The sequence below is a fragment of the Amblyraja radiata genome, chromosome 25 (assembly GCF_010909765.2).
Source record: "Amblyraja radiata isolate CabotCenter1 chromosome 25, sAmbRad1.1.pri, whole genome shotgun sequence".
NCBI lineage: Eukaryota > Metazoa > Chordata > Chondrichthyes > Rajiformes > Rajidae > Amblyraja > Amblyraja radiata.
Window position 1 is genome coordinate 5,337,835 of NC_045980.1, and position 20,148 is coordinate 5,357,982.

Here is a 20,148-nt window from a genome sequence, read left to right on the forward strand (position 1 = left end):
GAAACCAGATCCTGGTTTGTACCGAAGATAGACATAAAAAACTGGAGTAACTCCGCGGGTCAGGCAGCATCTCTGGAGAAAAGGAACACAACGTTTTGTGTCGGCGGTGACGACTATATTGCGTGGGAAATATACTAGGTGCGTGGTGACGAAGGGTCGCAGCGAATGACGGGTCCCGAACAGCGGCTCCATCTCCTCCTCCCGCCCCCCGCCCGCCCTGATAAGGGCCGCTGCTTGCAAACCCGCTTACGGCGCACTTTCAAAACAAACCCTCCTGCACGCCGAGGCCGGGAGGAGGGAGGCCTCGGCGTGTGGGAGGGTTTGTTTTTAAAGCGGTTATCGCCATTAGCAGGTTTGCAAGCAGCGGCCGCTATCATGGAGGAGGAGGAGATGGAGCCGCTGTGCGGGACCCGTCATTCACTCCGACATTTTCTGAAGCAGCTGCACCATAGATCCTGTGGCTGAAGGGCCCCGCACCTTGCTGTTGGCTGGCGGAGGAGGGAGGCGGAGGCGAGGAGTTCCCAACGGCCAAGGCAGCGAGGAGCGCTGACCCTCCTTCCTCCCCACCTCACCCCCCTTCTCTCTCTCTCTCTCTCTCTTGTACGCCCCCTCCACCACCCCCCCTTATCCTGGGACCCCTCCTCTACATCCAGCACTGATCCCCATTCCCGCCTCTATTCAGTCCTCACTGACATCCCCTGTGTTTCCCTCCCCATCTCCCCATCCTGCGCTGATCACCCTATCCACCTCGCATTGATTCTCCTGCCACCCCCCCATCCATCCCAATTCACCCTGTACTTACCCCTTTCCCATCCATCCTGCACTTCTCCTCCATCCATCCTGTACTGAACCCCCATCCATCCTGTACTAATCCACGCATTCATCCTGTACTGACCCACCCTCTATTTACCCTGCACCTTCCCCTCATTCACCCTGCACCTTCCCCCCATTAATCCTGCACAGACCCTCTGATCCACACTGTACTGAACCCCACCCCATTCATCCTGCGCTGATCTCACCCCCCCCCCCATCCATCCTGTACTGATCCTCCCATTCAAGAACAATGGGAGGGAACAGTCTGAAGAAGGGTCTCGACCCGAAACGTTGCCTATTTCCTTCGCTCCATAGATGCTGCCTCACCTGCTAAGTTTCTCCAGCACTTTTGTCTATCCCCATCCATCCCGTACTGAACCCCCCCATTCAACATCACTGACATCCCCCGTGCTCTCCCCTCACAATTTTACCTACTCCAACCAACACGTACTAATTCACCTGCCTCAATCCATCCATTCTGCACCGACTACCTTCTAATCCCCCTCCCCCCCCGCCATCTATCCACCCCGCACTGATTCACACACACCCCCCTCCCTGACCCTATTGTCCTGGAAATGTCTTCAGAGCGAACATTGACTATGTTTGATAACAGAATGCAATCAAATGTGTTTCAATTCCCAATGTTAATATTTGTTTTAATCTATAAAGATGGATTAATTAAATTGTGAACACGTGAAACATTAAAACCGCAGTGTGCGATTGTCACTGCTACCGTTGACACGTTATTACATAATTCATTTTAACGGCAAATCAATGCTCTTAATATGGAGTATCAGTACTGTAGTTATTTAATGAGCAACATTCACAACTATACGTACGCATATATGTTACCAAGGTCCAGGATTTATTGACACAGGTTGATCATACGCTGAATAATCCAACCACATTTTTGTTTGGAAGTGGAAAGAACTAATAGAAATTGCATTAATTGCAATGTGTAAAAAGAGTTGAGATACTGTCTTATAATTTTGCTGCATGTCATTGTGAGGTATATCATGTCTTGATTGGTGAATGTTTAGTTTGTGACTTTATTTGAAGCAGAAATAATATGTGAATGCTTCTTTGAGTATAATTCCGACTGGTAACTACGCACTTCGTCCGAGCACATTATCGCACGCGTCATGCAAGCCGTCTTAAATGACCACCTAAACTGTCATTTGGCAACCTAAAAAGCTGCCAAGGTTGCCCGGCTGCAACAGGGAAAAAAAGTTAAGCGAGAGCCCTGCAATTGTCTACTAAAAGTTGTCATTGTTTCGACTTCTACTTTCCTCTGGTAATTCATTCCAGATATGGACTACCCTATGTGAAAAATATGCCCCTGAGACCCCTCTGAATTCTCTCCCTCTCACCTTGAGCCTAAGCTCTCTCTACCTTTTGAAATCTCTATCCTGGGTAGAAGACTATCAGCATTCACCTGCCCCTCGTGATCTTGTACACCTCAGCCTCCTAAGCGCTAAGTCCCAGTCCCAGCCTATCCAACCTCTCCCTATCATTCAATCCCACAAGCCCAGATAACATCCCGTTGAATCTCTTCTGCACCCTCTCCAACTGATTGACATCGTAGCTGGGAGAACAGAAATGTACTCAAGTGTGATCTCACCAACAATTTGTACAGTTGCATCATGATGTCCCAACTTTTGTAGTCAGTACCTTCCCAAGCGTGCCAAACGCCTTCTTCATCACACTGTCCAACTGATTCAACACTTTTAGGGAACCATGGAAATGTATTTCCAGATCTCCCTTTTCTGCATCACTCCCCAGGGCTCTACCATTTACTGTCAGCCCTGCCCTGGTCTGACATTCCAAAATACAATGCCTCACACTAGTTAGAGTTAAATTCCATTTGCCATTCCTTGCCCCACAATCCCAACAGATCTAGATCTTGCTGTAGCTTAGATAACCTTCCTCGCTGTCTACTATGCCACCAATTTTGGTGTTATCTGCAAATTTACTAACAATGTTAACTAGATTGTCATTATATATCCAAAATAAACAGCAGCAAACCTAGCACTAACCTCCGTGGCATCCAATTGATCACTGGCCTCCAATTAGAAAAAAAACAAATTTCAGAACTACCTTTTGATTGTAGAAGGGTCTCGACCCGAAACGTCGCCCATTGCTTCTCCAGAGATGCTGCCTGTTCCACTGAGTTACTCCAGCATTTTGTGTCTATCTATCTTTTGACTTCTTACTCCAAGTCCATTTGCTAATCCAATTGGCTAGCTCAATTTGGATTCTATGCGATTTAACCTTCAAGAATTACCTACCATGCAGGACCATGTCAAAGGCCTTGCTAAAGTCTGTATAGACTGTAATGCCCACTGCCCTGCCCTCTTCAATCCTGATGGTGACCTCTTTAAAGGTTATCCACCTTAATGTATTTTAAAACAACCTATCCTTCCATTTGGTAATTCACATATGATTTATGACATCACAACTCTTAAGGCCCTTTTCTCAGTAAAAACTGTTGGGAAGTATTCATTTAACATCTCACACATCTCTTGTGGCTCTACACAAAGACGGCATAAGGTGTCCTATTCTTTCCATTGCCACCCTTTTACTTTTAATATACCTGAAGAATATTTTGGGATTTTTCTTTACATCTCAAGAGGGTGGCACAGTGGCGCAGAGTCAGGTGAAACACAGAGGTAATGTTGCAGCCTTAAGGGCCTGTCCCACCAGCATGCGATAGCATGCGTCTAGTGTGACTAAACGTGGTCGCTTGAGGCGTACGGCCGCGCGGGGCTGGTCCCAATTCGTACCACGGAGGCGTATGGAGTTGTGCGGGGCTGGTCCCGACATCAAACTCACCAATCAGCTGGGCAGGAGGCGGGCTGACTGAATTTGGACGTCGCACGGCATCGGGCGGTGACATCATAAAGCAACGGCACGCCGGGCGGTGACGTCATCGCGCAACGTCACGTGCTAGGCGTACGATGTCAAGATGCTGCGTACAGCCTCGATGCGGATGCGGGCCGACAGGATTTTCGAACAGTGCAGGATTTTCGGAGCCCCGCGCGATGTCGGGACTAGCCCCGCACAACTCCATACGCCTCCGCCGATCGAAGTGAGACCGGCCCCGCGAGGCCGTATGCCTCAAGCGACCACGTTTGGTCGCGCTAGACGCATGCTATCGCATGCTGGTGGGACAGGCCCTTTACAGCGCCAGAGATTCAGGTTCAATCCTTACCTCGGGTACTTTCTGTACGTTAGTTAATGCGGACTTGGTGGGCTGAAGGGCCTGTTTCAACATAGAATTTCAAAACTAAATTGCCTGCCAGCTCTATTTCATGCCCTTTTTTTGCATCTGATTACAATCTTAAGAATACCCCTACACTTCTTGAACTCAAGGGATTTTCATACTCAAGAAGGGACTGCCTAAACCTAACACATGCCTCCTTTTTCCTGACCAGAGCCTCAGCATCTCTTATCAACCAGGGTTCCTTACACTTGCCAGTCTTGCCCTTCGCAATAAAAGGAACATACTCCCCTTGTACTCTTGCTCACTTATGAAAACCTCCCACTTGCCAACCATTCCATTACCTACAAACAGACTCTTTCAATCAACCTCTGCAAGTTCTCTCCTAATGCATCCAAAATAAATTTCAACTTATTTCTGGGGTCAATGGAAAGCCCGCAGGGCATGTTGCTAACCACAAAATGTTGATTCTTGTGTCTGGCAGGATAGTGTGAATAAAGTGTCTCTGAAATTGGATTTTATTCTGTTCAATTATTGCATAGGACTCAATCCACAAAGATTCAGCTGTCTGGGTCCCAAAAATGAGCACCCTGTGGTAATATTTTAATTGTAGATGACTTTCCATTTAAATGAGAGGCCTCGATGCAGCTGCGTACGGCCTCAATGCGCCTGCGGGCTAACAGGATACGGCATTCAATACAGGATATGAGCAACTGTATCCCCACCTGTCATCCACACTACATTTCAAAGTCACCCCTGGCCTGCTCTTGGTCGGACTGACCACTCTTATGGGCCTGTCCCACTGACGCGACTTTTTCGGCGACTTCCGGTACCCATCATAGGTCGTTGCAGGTCAGCGAAAATCCAGCAGTGACCAGAAAGACGCTACAACTCTTTGGGCGACTGAGGAGACTACTCATGACCAGAGAGGCGACACCCTGGCGACATGTCGCGGTGAAGCCTGTATGGTTGTGAGTAGTCGCCCAAAGAGTCGTACCTTGTTCTGGTCGCCGCTGGATTTACGGCGAACTGCAACGACCTATGACGGGTGCCGGCAGTCGCTGAAAAAAGTCGCATATGTGGGGACAGGCTCATTACTAAAACATGAAGACAGTCATTATTAAGTGACTACTTAATCAATGTAAGGAAAGGTCCTGAAGTCTGCTAATGTTATTCCAATATTGATGTCTTTTTATTTTACACCCCTTGTTTGTTGGATAGAAATGTTTGTCAGATTCATGTATGACTGGGTTCTTGAACCATGACTGAAAATACTAACAAGACGTGCCTCAGGATGAAATAGCTAGAAGTGCAATTGAAGACTACTAATAAATCATTTGATAACAATGTGAGAAAACTGTCTTGCAACTGAAAACATCTGAGCATTCCGTTTAATTGGAGTTTCTGTGATAAAATAAAAATAGATTAGAAATGTAAGCAAGGTAACGTAAAAGGAACTATTAATACTATTTATACACTTTATAGACAAAAAGCTGGAGTAACTCAGCGGGTCAGACAGCATCTCCGGAGAAAAGGAATAGGTGACGTTTCGGGTCAAGACCCCTCTTCAGATTTGTCAGACAGAGATGCTGTCTGCCCCGCTGAGTTACTCCAGCTTTTTGTGTCTATCTTTGGCTTAAACCAGCATCTGCAGTTCCTTCCTACACACTAAATATACTTGTAAATTGCGAATGATTGCATGGATACATTTCAGTCATATTGAATTATTCCCAGTTAATTTTGAGGTACAGTAAACTCTCCTTTATTTGGTATTTATACATTCAGAATTCTAATAAAATCTACAAAGATTTCTTGGAATATTAAGAAATTTCATAAACCATGAAATGCCATTTCATCAGATGAAACACAGCAAATAAATTGCATTAGCGTTTTTCACATTTGGAAGTGTTTTTGGTTTAAGCGGTAGCCTAGCCCGATCTGAGTGTGTGTAAAAGTCTATGCATACCGACACAAATTTTTTTTAAATGCAAATTAGCTCAAAAGTGGTATGCAAAATAAGATGTTTTTAGTTTATTTACGTTTACATGTAAAGGCATCGCAGTTGAAGGCTGATAAGCAGCAACACTAAGGCAGAGATAGATTGATTCTTGATTAGTACAGGTATCAACATGGGGAGCAGGCAGGAGAATGGGGTTAGGAGGGAGAGATAGATCAGCCATGATTGAATGGTGGAGTAGACTTGATGGGCCGAATGGTTTAATTCTGCTCCAATCACTTGTGACCTTATGGCCATCTTTGAGGACCTGCACTTTATTGTGGGTACAGTGATGCATTTGATTTTTTTCACTGTATTACAGTTTAGCCTTAAAATATAGACTTGCTGTGTAAAACCATTATTTAAAAGATGACACATAGTGCAGCAATTTACTTAAAACTTTGTGCTTGGGTGAATACTGAGGTGTGATGTACAGTAAAGTTTTGCTCATACATCTGACATATTCATGCAAGTACCCCCCACCCCACCCTACCCCCATTCCACATGGATGCCAAATGGCTGAGGGTATACCATATAAAGTGTTCACTATAATAAATACAGGGAGGCTCGTGCAATGGGCATTAGCCATTAAAGAGAATTATGTGAGTACTTCAGTATTAGAAAGCAGCAAAGATCGTAAACTAGCAATATAAAATAACAACATAAGAGTGAAATTATTGATTCAGTAAATGGTATAAACTCAATTAAAAATATGAAGGAGTGTGAAGAAGGGTCTCGAGATGCTGCTGGTCCCGCAGCCCACTGAGTTTCCAGCATTTTGTGTCTACCTTCAATGAAACATATGAGGTTGTTAAAAGTAAAGATGTTAATTAAATGTTCCCTTTTTCAGGGCTATACTTTAAATTTATATAAATATGCAATGCAGAATTATCTGGGGATGTATCGCTGAGCGGTGGTAAGCTTAGAACGTGGTTCTCTTTAATTAAAAGGTGGATTTAAAAAAATGTTCATTCAAAAATGAAGCTCACAATATGTTTGAAGCTCAAATAAAATGTAATTAGGCATTATATTACTACTTTATATCACAATGGTAAGACATTTGTTCATGTCATTGGGGTAGAATTAAGCCATTCAGCCCATCAAGTCTACTACACCATTCAATCATGGCTGTTCTATCTTTCCCTCTCAACCCCATTCTCCTGCCTTCTCCCCATAACCTTCGACAACCCTACTAATCAATAATCTGTCAACCTCCATTTAAAAAATACCCAATCACTTGGCCTCCACAGCCGTCTGTGACAATGGCTTCCAGATTCACCACCCTTTGACAAAATAAATTCCTCCTTATCTCCATTCTAAAGGTACATTGTTTTATTCTGAGGCAATGCTTTCTGGTCCTAGACTCCCTCACCAGTGGAAAAATCCTTTCCACAACCACTCCATCCAGGCCTTTCACTATTCAGTAAGTTCCAATGAGATCCTCCCCCCCTTCCCCCCCCCCCCCCCCCCCCTTCCCCCCCCCCCCCCCCTTCTAAACCCCAGCGAGTTCTGGCCATAGCTTCGATGTGGCTGGTCCTGGGCAAATTGCTGGTGATATTCATTCCTAGGAATCCAAATCTTTCGATCGTCTCTGCATCGGCACCCTCAATGTAGATCGGGGTATGTGTCGTGCTTATCTTCCTGCAGTCAATCATTATCTCCTTTGGCTTGCTGACATTGAGAGAGAGGTTGGTGTGTTTGCACCAAGTTATAAGGTTCTCAATATCCTTTCTATACTCAGTCTCATTATTATTTGATATCTGCCCCACTATGGTGGTGTCGTCTGCAAACTTGTGACTGAGTTGGATTGGTACTAGGCTGCACAGTCGTGAGTGTATAACGACTTCTGTAGGGAGCCGATAACACATCATGTCTTCTTAAGGCATGTGGGTACAGCAGAAAATAGTAAGGCGAGGTTAAAGATGTCCGTCAATACTCCCGCCAGTTGGTCCATGCAGGTCCTAAGGACGCATCCAGGAGCTCCATCTGGGTCAGTTGCCTTTCGTGAGTTCATCCTCTGGAAGACTGATCTTCCTTCTGCAACAGTGACTGTGGAAACAGGCACACTCAAGTCTGTCGTAATGAATGTCATCACTTTATTGGCCTTCTGCTCAAAGCAAGCAGAGAATTCATTCAGTTCATCAGGGAAGGGCACACTATCACCAGCGATGCTGCCTGACTTTGCCTGGTAGCCCGTTATAGTTTTCCAGCTTCACCACAGTTGACGGTGTTTGAGCGGTTATGCTGGCACACAAATTTGTCGCAACATTGTTTCTTGGAATTCCTGATGACGTTGCGAAGATCATAATAACATTTCCTGTACCGTTCGGGTTTGTTTGACTTGACTTAACTTGACTTTGACTCGGAGGAGGAGCCATCTTGGGGAACGGCTGCTAACCAGCAGCCGTCCGTTTCATCCATTTTTTTTCCAGTTTTTAGTAAGTCTTGTCTTTCGTTTGTAGGAGAAATGGACTTCTTAATGTGGGGGGAAGGAGGTAATCTTACTTCTAGGTCCCTACCTGGTCGGTGAGGCAGCTTTTTCTCCGGGCTGCCCGTCGACCCGTCCTCGTGGCCTACCAGCGGGCTTGGAGCGCCGTATCCTGGCGGGGACCGCCCAGCACCTCGGCTTCGGTGGCGGCACAGCGCTGGAGCGCTATCGTGGTGCGGAGCGGGCGATGCCTTGCCTGGGTCGCCGCCCTGGATTGACGCGCTGGAGCTCCGGTGAGATATAACCGCCGAGATCAACACCTCCGGGCTGCGGGTCTGCGGAGCGGGCGGCGCTGACATTAACATCGGGAGCCTGGGAGCTCCAACCCGGTCCGTCCCTGTCGGCTTCGGAAGCCAACAATCCCCTGCTAGGAAGCGGCCGTTCCAGGTGGCCCAGCCGCTGTGAGGACTCTCCCGACGCCGGGGCAACTCCACCCGGCCAGAACGGCCAGGAACATCGGGCCTCTGTAGAGGCAATAGCAGTGGCCTCAAATAGGCCTGACTTCTGGGAGAACTGGGGTTGGGGACTGGACATTGTGCCTTCCCCCAGTGGTAACCATTGTGGGGGGATGATTTTTCTGTGTGTAGTTACGATGTTAGTCTGTGTCCAAGATGGCTGTCGGAAGAGAGAGTGGACGCTGGCGCGCTTTAGCTGCCGCTGCTCTCTCTTCACATTGTGTTTTTTGATTTTTTTTGATTTTGTGTCTTTGGAGCGATTTCTATCTTTAATTTGTATATTGATGATGTCCTTATTATTTATTTTTCTCCGATTATATGTTTTTTTCTCTTCTGTTAATCTTTGTAAGGTGTCCTTGAGATTTGAAAGGCGCCCGAAAATAAAATGTATTATTATTATTATTACGTTGCTGTCTTGGCCTTAACTTGGAAATGGACCTCAGGGTTAATGCATGGTTTCCAGTTTGGGCACACTCGGATTGTCTTCTTTGGTACACATTCCTCTGTGCACTTTCTGATGAAGTCTGTCACAGCAGCGGTGTACTCATTCAGGATGGCCGCAGATTCCCAGAATATGGACCAGTCTATTGACTCAAAGCAGTTGCATCGGATGTCATCTGTTTCCGTAGATCAGCACTGAACAACTTTTTGTACTGGATTGTCCCACTTCAGTTTCTGTTTGTTGGCCTGAAGTAGAAGTACAGCTGGATGATCAGATTTACAGAAATGTGGTCGGGAATGGAGCGATAAGTGTTTTTTTATGGACGTGTACCAGTGGTTGAGGATGTTCTGTTGCCCGGTGGGACAAGAGACATGTTGATAATAATTTATTAGTACACTCTTGAGATTGGCTTATTGAAGCCCCTGGTGACAATGACCGGGGCTTTGGGGTGTTTGATCTCAAAGCTATTGCTAGCGGAGTACAATTCATTCAGAGCAAGCTTGACATCAGCATGGGGAGGAATGTAGACTGCTGTCAGGATGGTGGGATCAATTCCCGCAGCAGGTAGCAGGGACGGCAGTTCACTGTTAAATATTCCAGGCCCGGTGAGCATCGAGGATCGCCATGTCTGAGCACTACTAGGTCTTGATTAGGAAACAGACCCCTAAGCTTAATAAAAAAATCTGGTGAAGGGAGAAGCCCCCAGGTTGAATGGCACAGTCAGGCACGAACAAGATATTTACCCATCTTTGAAATATAGCTAACAAAGCTCAGAACATCATAATTTAACTAAATCAATGGCAAGTAAATACATTTTTAAGTTTAACTGTGGAAGAAAAGTGCAAAAGAAAACATGTGACAAAAATATTATTTGATAGAAATGCCTACAAGATGTGTTACTTGACAGTAGGGATCTCCATATGCAAAATCTAAATAGTGAATTGATCTTTACAGCTATCACAAAATCATAAACAGCTGAATTGAAGCCTGAGAAGCAAAAATCACAAAATCTTGGAAAACTGACAAGGAGATTATGGAGCATTGGGAAGAGGCGTTACAGGTGGCTGCATCTCAGTTTTGGAAAAGTCTAATATTCTTGAGAGGAAGGGAATCAGGGAGAAAGGAATTCACAATTCCTTCGGTCCCGCTTGATTTGTCTGTTTCCAACCAACCCAGCCTATTGCTAGTTCCCTTTATAGCCTTTAAATTCCCATTACACCACATGTCCAATACTAGTCATAAAGTCATAGAATGATACAGTGTGGAAACACGCCCTTCAGCCCAACTTGCCCACACCGATCAACAATGTCCCAGCTACACGAGTCCCATTTACCTGCGCTTGGTCCATATCCCTCAAAACCTGTCCTATCCATGTACCAGTCTAACTGCTTCTTAAATGATGGGATAATCCCAGCCTCAACTACCTCTTCTGGCAGCTTGTTCAATACACCCACCACCCTTTGTGTGAAAAAGTTACCCCTCGGATTCCTATTAAATCTTTTCCACTTCACCTTGAACCTATGTCCTCTGGTCAATTCCCCTACTTTGGGCAAGAGACTGGGCATCTACCCGATTTATTCCTCTCATGATTTTGTACACCTCTATAAGATCACCCCTCATCCTCCTGCGCTCAATGGAATAGAGATCCAGCCTACTCAACCTCTCCCTATAGCTCGCACCCTCTAGACCTGGCAACATCCTCGTAAATCTTTTCTGAACCCGTTCAAAGCTTGACAATATCTTTCCTACAACATGGATACGCAGCCAGCTCTTCAATAAAAAATATATATATATTTACGTTATTCTTTTCAAAATGACTGGGACAGAATATTACAATGGAGCATGTGTATATTTTACCTCAAATTAATTCCCAGGATGCAACATACATGTAAAAGTAGGACATTCAATACACTATGAGAAAGTATGAGAACCTATCAAAAATATTAAAAGTACATTTTTTTCATGTGTTCATAATTTATATGATTTTCAATTTCTTGCATCTGCAAAAATGTTTATACCCCTAAAAATAACATTTTTCAATCAAATTTTCAACAGCAATGAAACGAAATCCACTCTATAAAAGGTTTTTCGTTAAAGTTACAATCCCAAACCAGAGATAATAGGACAAAATTTGTTGACAAAACAATAATGCTGTTGCATGCTGCTATTTGCTTATTAAAAAAAGTCCAAGGAGGAATAACTGCCTTTGCCCCTACAGCCCTTCTGCTGATGATACTCCCACAGTATTGTTGACTTCCTAGCCAATGGGAATTCCCATATGTTTGATGGTAAGAGATTTAGCATTGGTAATGACATTGGCTGTCAAGGGTAGTCATTTGATCATTCTCTTATTGGAGATGGTCACTTCTTGATGGTTTTGTGGCATGATTGTTGTACACTATTTATCTGCCATGCCTGAATATTGTCCAGGTCTTGCTACATGCAGGTGTGGATAACTTCATATTGTTGGAAATGTTCTTTGTGTTGAATAAATGTCAGTGCTTTAATTGAAGATAGACACAAAAAGGTGGAGTAACACAGCGCGACAGGCACCATCTCTGGAGGGAAGGAATGGGTGACGTTTCTGGTCAAGACTCTTCTTCACAGTGTATAACACATTGGCTGGAAGTACCTCTATTTCAGGAAAAAGGTCTTCAATATTATAGCTGAGATATGCTCTCAGCTAATGCTTAATATCATATTCTATAAATCAAATTAGCTGAAGACTGGCATCTGAGATGGTGGCAATCGCAGGAGGAAGCTGAAATGGATCATCTACAGTATTTGACACTCCTGAACTAATACGGTTGTGAACACTTCAGCCTTGTCTTCAGCATTCATGTGCTGAGGACCAGTGTTGTTGAGAACGAGGATATTCTAAACGAGTGGGCGAGAACTTGGCTGATGCAATATAATGAGAAAAAATAGATGAAAACGAAAAGCAGAGTATTTTTTAAAATGGTGACAGATTGTTCAATGGGCTCCTGATGTCCTTCTACACAAGTCAATGAAAACGAACTCATGCAGAGATAAACAGGATGGATGCAGGAATAATGCTTACCCTGGTGAGGAAGTACAGAATACGGGGAATTCTCATTTAAAATTAAGAGATCTTTAGCCAAGGCATTGTTAAATAAATAGAGGAACACAAAGAGACACAGGGATCTGCCAAAACATACGATAAAACTTTATTCATCCCTGGAGGGGAATTGGTCTGCCGACAGTCACAACACACAATGAAGGGACACAAAAACCCAAAATCTAAAGTGAAGACACAAAGAAAAAGCCAAGCGACTGTTGGCTGGCGGCCATGTGCACAGTGCCCTAACGGAACAAACAAACACAGACTTATCCCCGAGGCAGAGGATTCTAAACCGGAGTGCCCCCCCCCCCACGCCCGATCCCCATTGTATTCCCCTTCCCCCTCACGTTCATCGACCGCGAGGCCCCACTGCCACCGAGGCCCACGTTGCTGCCGAGGCTCCCACCGTAGCCGAGGCACCCGCTGCTGCTGCCGAGACTCCTGCTGCCGCCACCGCTGAGGCTCCTTCGGCTCAGACAGGCATTGCCACCCGGCTTCACCTTAGGCCCCTGGGAGGCCTGTGGGGCACGTCGGGTCTACCGGGGCGCGTTCTGGTCTTTGGTTGTCATTCTGGTCAGCGGCAGCGCAGTTGTTTGGCAGGTGCATCGGGCCCACGTGGTCCGATCGCTGTGCTACTAGCTTATCCAATCTGCTAACAACACTGCACATATATGTACAAACATAGGTGCCCACTTGAAAGTAGGTACCCACTTGATAACCCCAATGACGTGTCTGCCTAGCCTTTCTCAACATCGGAGGAGCATAGGCGAGTGCAGAAGGCTCCCATAACCATCGGGAGTAAGTTGATATTTGGCCCTTTGGACTTTTAACATCTTGTCCTGTATATTTGTAAACATCAATCATTTACATTCACTTCATTAATCTTAAGTGATAATCTGAGTGTCATCGTTCACATAAAATATGAAACGAGGTCACCATTCGGCTGTGCAATGAAATGATCTCATGCTATCATTGAAGAAACACAGGAAAGGTTTTTTTGTGGTCCTGTTCAGGCTTTGTAATTCAGTATCATTGTTACATAAAATACCCTGAGAAAAAATTGCTATTTCACAAAGATTGCAGAGCACAAATTGCATACATTCAAAATATACAAGCTGGTGAATTATTGATCCAAAATGTCCTTGGAGCATCTAAATTTCATCTGAAGTGCTTGAACAGAATTAACAGAGCAGTGCTCTGAGGAACAAACTGGCCATAAATTTACACTAAAAATGCACTGTACCTAATTTGGATGGGACACACAGTGTTGGTATAAAAGCAATTGAGATTTCAATAAGCAAACAAACCACTCAGTTCAGAAAGATCAGCTGGTGTTTTCCTTCACTTAAAGCATGTGGCTCCAATATACTCCAACCATGGTCAAATTGAATTTAAAATGTAATTTAAATCCAAATAAAATATTTCTTACATTCCACTAGGTGGCACCAAATACCTTCTTCACCTCTACGAAAGTGGATAATTTTCTAAGCAGGATGTTAGCTTAATACATCTTAGAATTATAGAGTGATAAAATGTGGTTGACGATTTGGACCACTGTCTTTAAAAGAGCCGTCTGCTCAGTTTTAACTCGTGTATTTATTCCCCATTGTTCTCCAAATATTTCCTTTACAAGTATTTATGCAGGTTGCCCTGCCTGGAAATGTGCTCCAGGAAATTCTCATCTTGGCATATAGCAACCGTTATTTAATCATCTACACCCACCAGTAACCATCATCTGAAGCATCCTGAAGTTCCAACATAGAAAAGAGTTAACAGGCACTAGTCCCATTATTTTACCAAAAACGTAGGTACTTACATTTTATCTTCTTGGATCTCATTAACTACTTCAATTATTTATACATTTACTTGTATCTACTATAACCATTTAATTTAAATTATATCACCTTCATCCAACATCGTACTGAATACTTGACTTAATCAAATTCCCATTGCTAATCCATTTAATGTATTAATTTCTTGCTCAATTCACAGTAAATTCCCATTATGAGGATATAGCTTTACTTTCTTCAGTAATGATCGTTCACAACATTATCTGATACATTTTAAAGGACAACATTTTTTTTTTTAATCCCAATTTGGAAGGAAAAAATGAATGCATCTTGTTTCAGAATGCAATTTACAAGCCATGAATAAAACTATAATAATGCAATGCTTTAAAAGTGCATTACTAATTTGTTATCTACAATTTATAAAAAATCATTTTATCTTGAATGAACACCTTCAAAAGTCATCATTTGCTCTTAACTCGTGGTACAAGAGCCAGATGACACTATACAAGAGGAACATTTCTTAAAGCCCACAAATATGTGCTGCTCAACCATTAACCCATGGCTAGCAATACATGTAATTCTACTGTTAAGTTGAAAACAAAGTCACTTCAGATGATACTTTAATTTTTTTTATCCCCAGTTTCACCAAAAGAAATACACATTTGTCATATTTAAACTGGGAATGAAACATAAACAAAATAGAACCTATGCAAGTAAAATTAGAAACCTACTTTACAATTTGAATTGAATTTATGAAATAGAAGTCCGATTTATTAATATATCTTTGTTAGTCTAAGAATATAGAATTAGAATCTAAATTACATTTTAAATTCTTCTGTACCAAATGGACCTCAATCCAACTAAAATGTAAATAGCAGACAATTGGATAATTTACATTTGGAGTGTGAAACAGAGTACAGTTCATTTGCAGTTTCTATTTTCAGCCCAACCCTAACCCTAAAATACAGACATAATACATTGATTTTGGATAAAACAAATCATAAACAGAAAAGGTCACTGCTGCAGGAGAAATTCTACAAAACATACAGAATAGAGGGGATACTAATTACCATGTACAATTATTACCTACAACTCTCTGTAGCAGTAATAAATCAATATTATATAGAACTGAAAAAATAGATGTAAACAAAAATAATCTGGTCTCCTACGTAAATAACAGTGGTACACTACTTGTGAATAGAAACTGGTGTGCAGCAGCTTATGTTTTTGCTTTTTTCCAATTAATGACCCATCCACAGCAATAATTTTGATATTCAACAACCAATTGTTTCTGATTATTCCAATTATTCCCCGTGAAACTTGGGAATAATTGGAATAATGAACAGTGAAACTGGGAATCCACTGTAACTTTTACAATGATTCTCAATTGACCAAAGCCCTCTGTTGAAATTAACTGAACTGTCATCTTGTTTAGCTTTGCAGTTAGCGAGTCAAATATACAGTAAAGTAATTACAACACATGCTATGCTGATCTTTGCGCTGATACTGAAAGGACAGTTCACATCCCCACCTCCTTTATTACATACTAGACTAAGTGGGATCCATTGTGTCCCAGCTTCACAAGGGAGGGCTGGTCCCCCAATGCAATATTCCACCTCTCCACCAATTTCAATATACACACACATGCACACCCTCCACCTCACACACACACACTCACAGACTCACACTCACACACACTCAGACTCACACACACTCAGACACACCCACACTCAGACACACCCACACTCAGACACACACACACACACTCATACATTCACACACACTCACACACATACTCACACTTAGACTCACTCACAGACTCACTCACAGACTCACTCACTCACACAGATTCACACACTCACACACACATACACTCACATACACACTCACACACCATATATATGACAGCAAACTTTCTTGAATCCACTCACACAGCTGAGCGCAGCCTATCCATTGTGGGGCTTCTGCAGTCAGCGGCACTTCCGCAATCAGCGTGACGCCTGCACTTACTGGAAATTACGCAAACAGTGCGATCTCTGCATTCACCAGATATTACGCAATCAACGCGACCTGTTCACTAAGTGGAAGTCACGAAATGAGTGGGACTTTTGGACTAAACATAGTCGGACTTAATAAAGCATTTATTTCTTCCAAACACAGTCGGACCTAATAAAGCATTGCAGTTTCAAGCAAAGGCAGGGCAGCAGGCCAAACAACTCATAGCATTGTCATTAAGGGCTAACAAATCATTTATTGCAAGTACATTGCAGACTCACAGTTCAGTTGATTCACAGCTTAGAATGACAGTCGTGGCCTCTCCCTCACGATCTTGCAGAGTGACTGGCTCATGTCCAGGCATCTGGGGTTTTATAGTCCTGCCCTCCCCCCCCCCCCCCCCCGGAAAGGGCTTTACCTTCATTGTGGTGATTGACAGGCGAGAGGACCAATCAGCTGATCTCAAGGTTTTTTTAAACACTCATAACTTTTTTATTTTTCATCTATGGGAAAAATCCTCGGGGCTGGCTCAGCTTAGGAGGACTGTGAGTAAGATGGCCAAAAATCACAGCCATACAGGGTAACGTTTTTTTCTAAAATCCAGTGATCCTTTGATACAGTGGACCATGGTATCTTAGTATCTCCGTTACAGCACCTAGTGGGCATTTGTGGCAGTGCCCTGGAATGGTTCAGGTCTTATCTGGCAGACAGAACTATGTGTGTAAGCCTTGCTGGTTTTGAATCCTCCTCCGCTCCTCTGTCATATGGGGTTCCACAGGGCTCAATTTTAGGGCCCCTGCTTTTCTCACTGTACTTACTTCCTCTGGGTTCCATTCTTAGAAAGCATGGCATCTCTTTTCATTGTTATGCTGATGATAGCCAACTATATATGCCGCTGAGGAAGGAAGATGCTTTCTCTGTCAAATCACTTCTGTTATGTCTTGATGACATTAAATCCTGGATGGCCCTAAACTTTCTAGGTTTTAATGAAAAGAAGACAGAGGTGATAGTGTTTGGTCCCAAAGGCTGCCGTGAACCTCCCCCTGTTGACTTGGGTCCCCTGGCACTGTATGTGAAGCCAACAGTTTTAAACTTGGGTTTTAAGATGGATAGTGATTTTAAATTAGATCATCAAATAGGCGCGGTAGTAAAGTCCAGCTTCTTTCATTTAAGACAGCTGGCAAAGGTGAAGCCCATTCTTGAGCGGCAGCATTTTGAAACAGTAATCAATGCCTTCATCACATCTAGGCTGGATTACTGTAACGCACTCTATTTTGGAGTTACTCGATCTTCCCTGGCTCGTCTCCAGTTGGTTCAGAATGCTGCTGCTCGCCTTTTAACTGGAACTCGAAAGAGGGAGCACATAACGCCAATTCTGGCCTCCCTCCACTGGCTCCCGGTGTACTTTCGAGTTCATTTTAAGATTCTTTTATTTGTTTTTAAATCTTTAAATGGTCTCGCCCCGCCTTACCTCTCTGAGCTGCTTCATCCCTACGCTCCTGCCCGGTGCCTCAGGTCAGCTGATCAGCTGCTCCTGGAGGAACCGAGGTCTAAGCGGAAGCTCAGAGGGGATAGAGCCTTCTCTGTTGCTGCTCCGACATTATGGAACACTCTGCCATTGCACATCAGACAGGCCCCCTCACTGTCCATCTTCAAAACCAGTCTCAAAACCCTTTTCTATTCCTTGGCTTTTGACCCTGCATGAGACTTTGCTCCTGTTTTAGTGTTTTTAATGTTTTTTATTGTTTTTACTCTCTTTTTTAATGTTTTTATTGTCTTGTAATAATTTTTTGTTCATGATTAGTCATGTACAACACTTTGTTGCAACAGTGGTTGTTTTTAAAGTGCTCTATAAATAAAGTTATTATTATTATTATTAATATACAGTGCAGACAGGAAGTGGTCAAGATGAGACTTTTAATTATATAGATAGATAGATGCTGTGACACTGCACCCCATTCATTTCACATAGAATTACAATTTCTCTTCCCTACTGTATATGCAGTGAGAAGAGCAAGAGCTTAAATCACACCGAATTAGATACAGCCAAATCTGGTTTTTAGTCAGAGAGGAAAAATTCTAGATCACTCAAATCTTTTAGGTAGATGAAAACTTCTTTCAAATTTAGTGCTATTCAAGAGGTTTTTAACTCAGCTATGCTGTATTTCCCCCCTTGGACTATTAACCAGTCATATATATAATATATTATTTTCATGATCATTGATTTTTTCTACACCTTTCGTATCGTCTTTATGAATTCGCAAAACCTAATTTCAATTAGCAATGTTAAATAGCAATACTTACAATTAAATAAAGCAGTTTTCCAGCATTCCAACATGGAATTACCCAAGCTGAATGCAGAAGAAACTTTTTTTACTGCAGATTCAGAAAGCGTAAAATGTTTAGTCTGGTTTTAATCATTTTAATACCAAACACAAAATCCAAAATAAATTCAGAATAAATGCAATTGGAGTCTAACAAAAAGTTAGAGGCAAGTGTACTACTCAACAATACTCTAAACAAGAGGTAGACACAAAATGCTGGAGTAACTCAATGGGACAGGCAGCAGAGAGAAGGAATGGGTGATATTTCGGGTCAAGATCCTTCTTCAGTATTGGTTTGACATCACTCAGGATTTTTGATTTTGTCTTAAATGATGAAGAGCAAAAGGAACACCCTCAAAATGTTTTCTTGGAATTTTTTTAATTCTTTGATTATAAATTGTAAGTCAGGCATAAAGGTCCAGTGTGTGAATTTTACACAAACATTGATTTTACTTTAATAATGATGCAAGTGGCGTTCAAAATCCACATATAAACCAATAACTAATTCCATTTGTTTATATGGTGCATCAGTGACTTGACAATGCTGACCTAATAGACAGCAGTAGATTTTAATAAGGTAATAAAACATTGATAAGGTCATGTTTTTATTACCACCAGTTTTAATTTAGTTATATTTTACACTTCATTGAATTTATTTTAATAAGCTATAATACCTAATTGTAATAAAACCTCAAAAAACACTCTTAGACCAAATAAAAACTGAAACATTCAAACACTATTCATCAACAATGCATTTATTACAAATCTGGGTCTGCAACACGGGCCATAATTTTTTTTTATCTGCCAAAAACAAGCTAAACCTAAGTAGCATTAAAGCTTGTTTCTGACTTTGTGACTGTGTCACATTGAATACCATGTCTGAAATGTTCCCGTCTAGCATTTCTGATTGTGGAGTCTGTTGACTGATCCACAATCAGAGAGTAAAGAGCAAACGAAGGACAGATGTCAATATGTATTTCTGTACAAAGATAAGCCGCTAAAATAGGTTGTCAAGGAAAGATGCTTGAGACCACAACAATGGATTCAATTCGAAGAAAATCTTTCGCTCGAACTGTAAGTCAGCCAAGTCAATATTCAGGAATCAAACTGAATACTGTCCAGTATTAAATCTGGAAGACATATTTTTAATTGGCTGTTGGAAGGTTGCTGACATGCAGTGGAAGAAACTGATACGCAGTGGAAGTTGGTCTTGGAGGACAGCCTTGAACAACTTTCGGCCTGGAATCCTAGCTTTCAATTACATTGTTCTGTGACCAGCTGACAGATAATTGTTTTCCAATTGCTATGACATTAGCAGAGTCAATTTGAGAGATCATCAGCTTTGTGATCTACAATCCCACCAGTTTGATGGAGAGACTGACAGGCTGCCATGACACTCATTGAATGCTCGCATCCAGAGCTATGATGGAACCCGTGTGAGATCTGCAAACTGAGCATGCCTTTGGAAGCTGCATTGGTTGTTCTGCAATGGTTGCCATAAAATAAAGTTGGTCAGCAGACTTTGCAAGTGTTGACATGCAGC

At 42.7% G+C, this 20,148-nt stretch overlaps 1 protein-coding gene across 1 annotated transcript in view; it reads right to left on the reverse strand.

Annotated features, from left to right (window-relative positions):
• Nucleotides 1–20,148, reverse strand: part of ksr2 (kinase suppressor of ras 2) — a 393,381-nt gene that overhangs the window by 300,574 nt on the left and 72,659 nt on the right. The gene's annotated exons all lie outside the window — the stretch shown is intronic.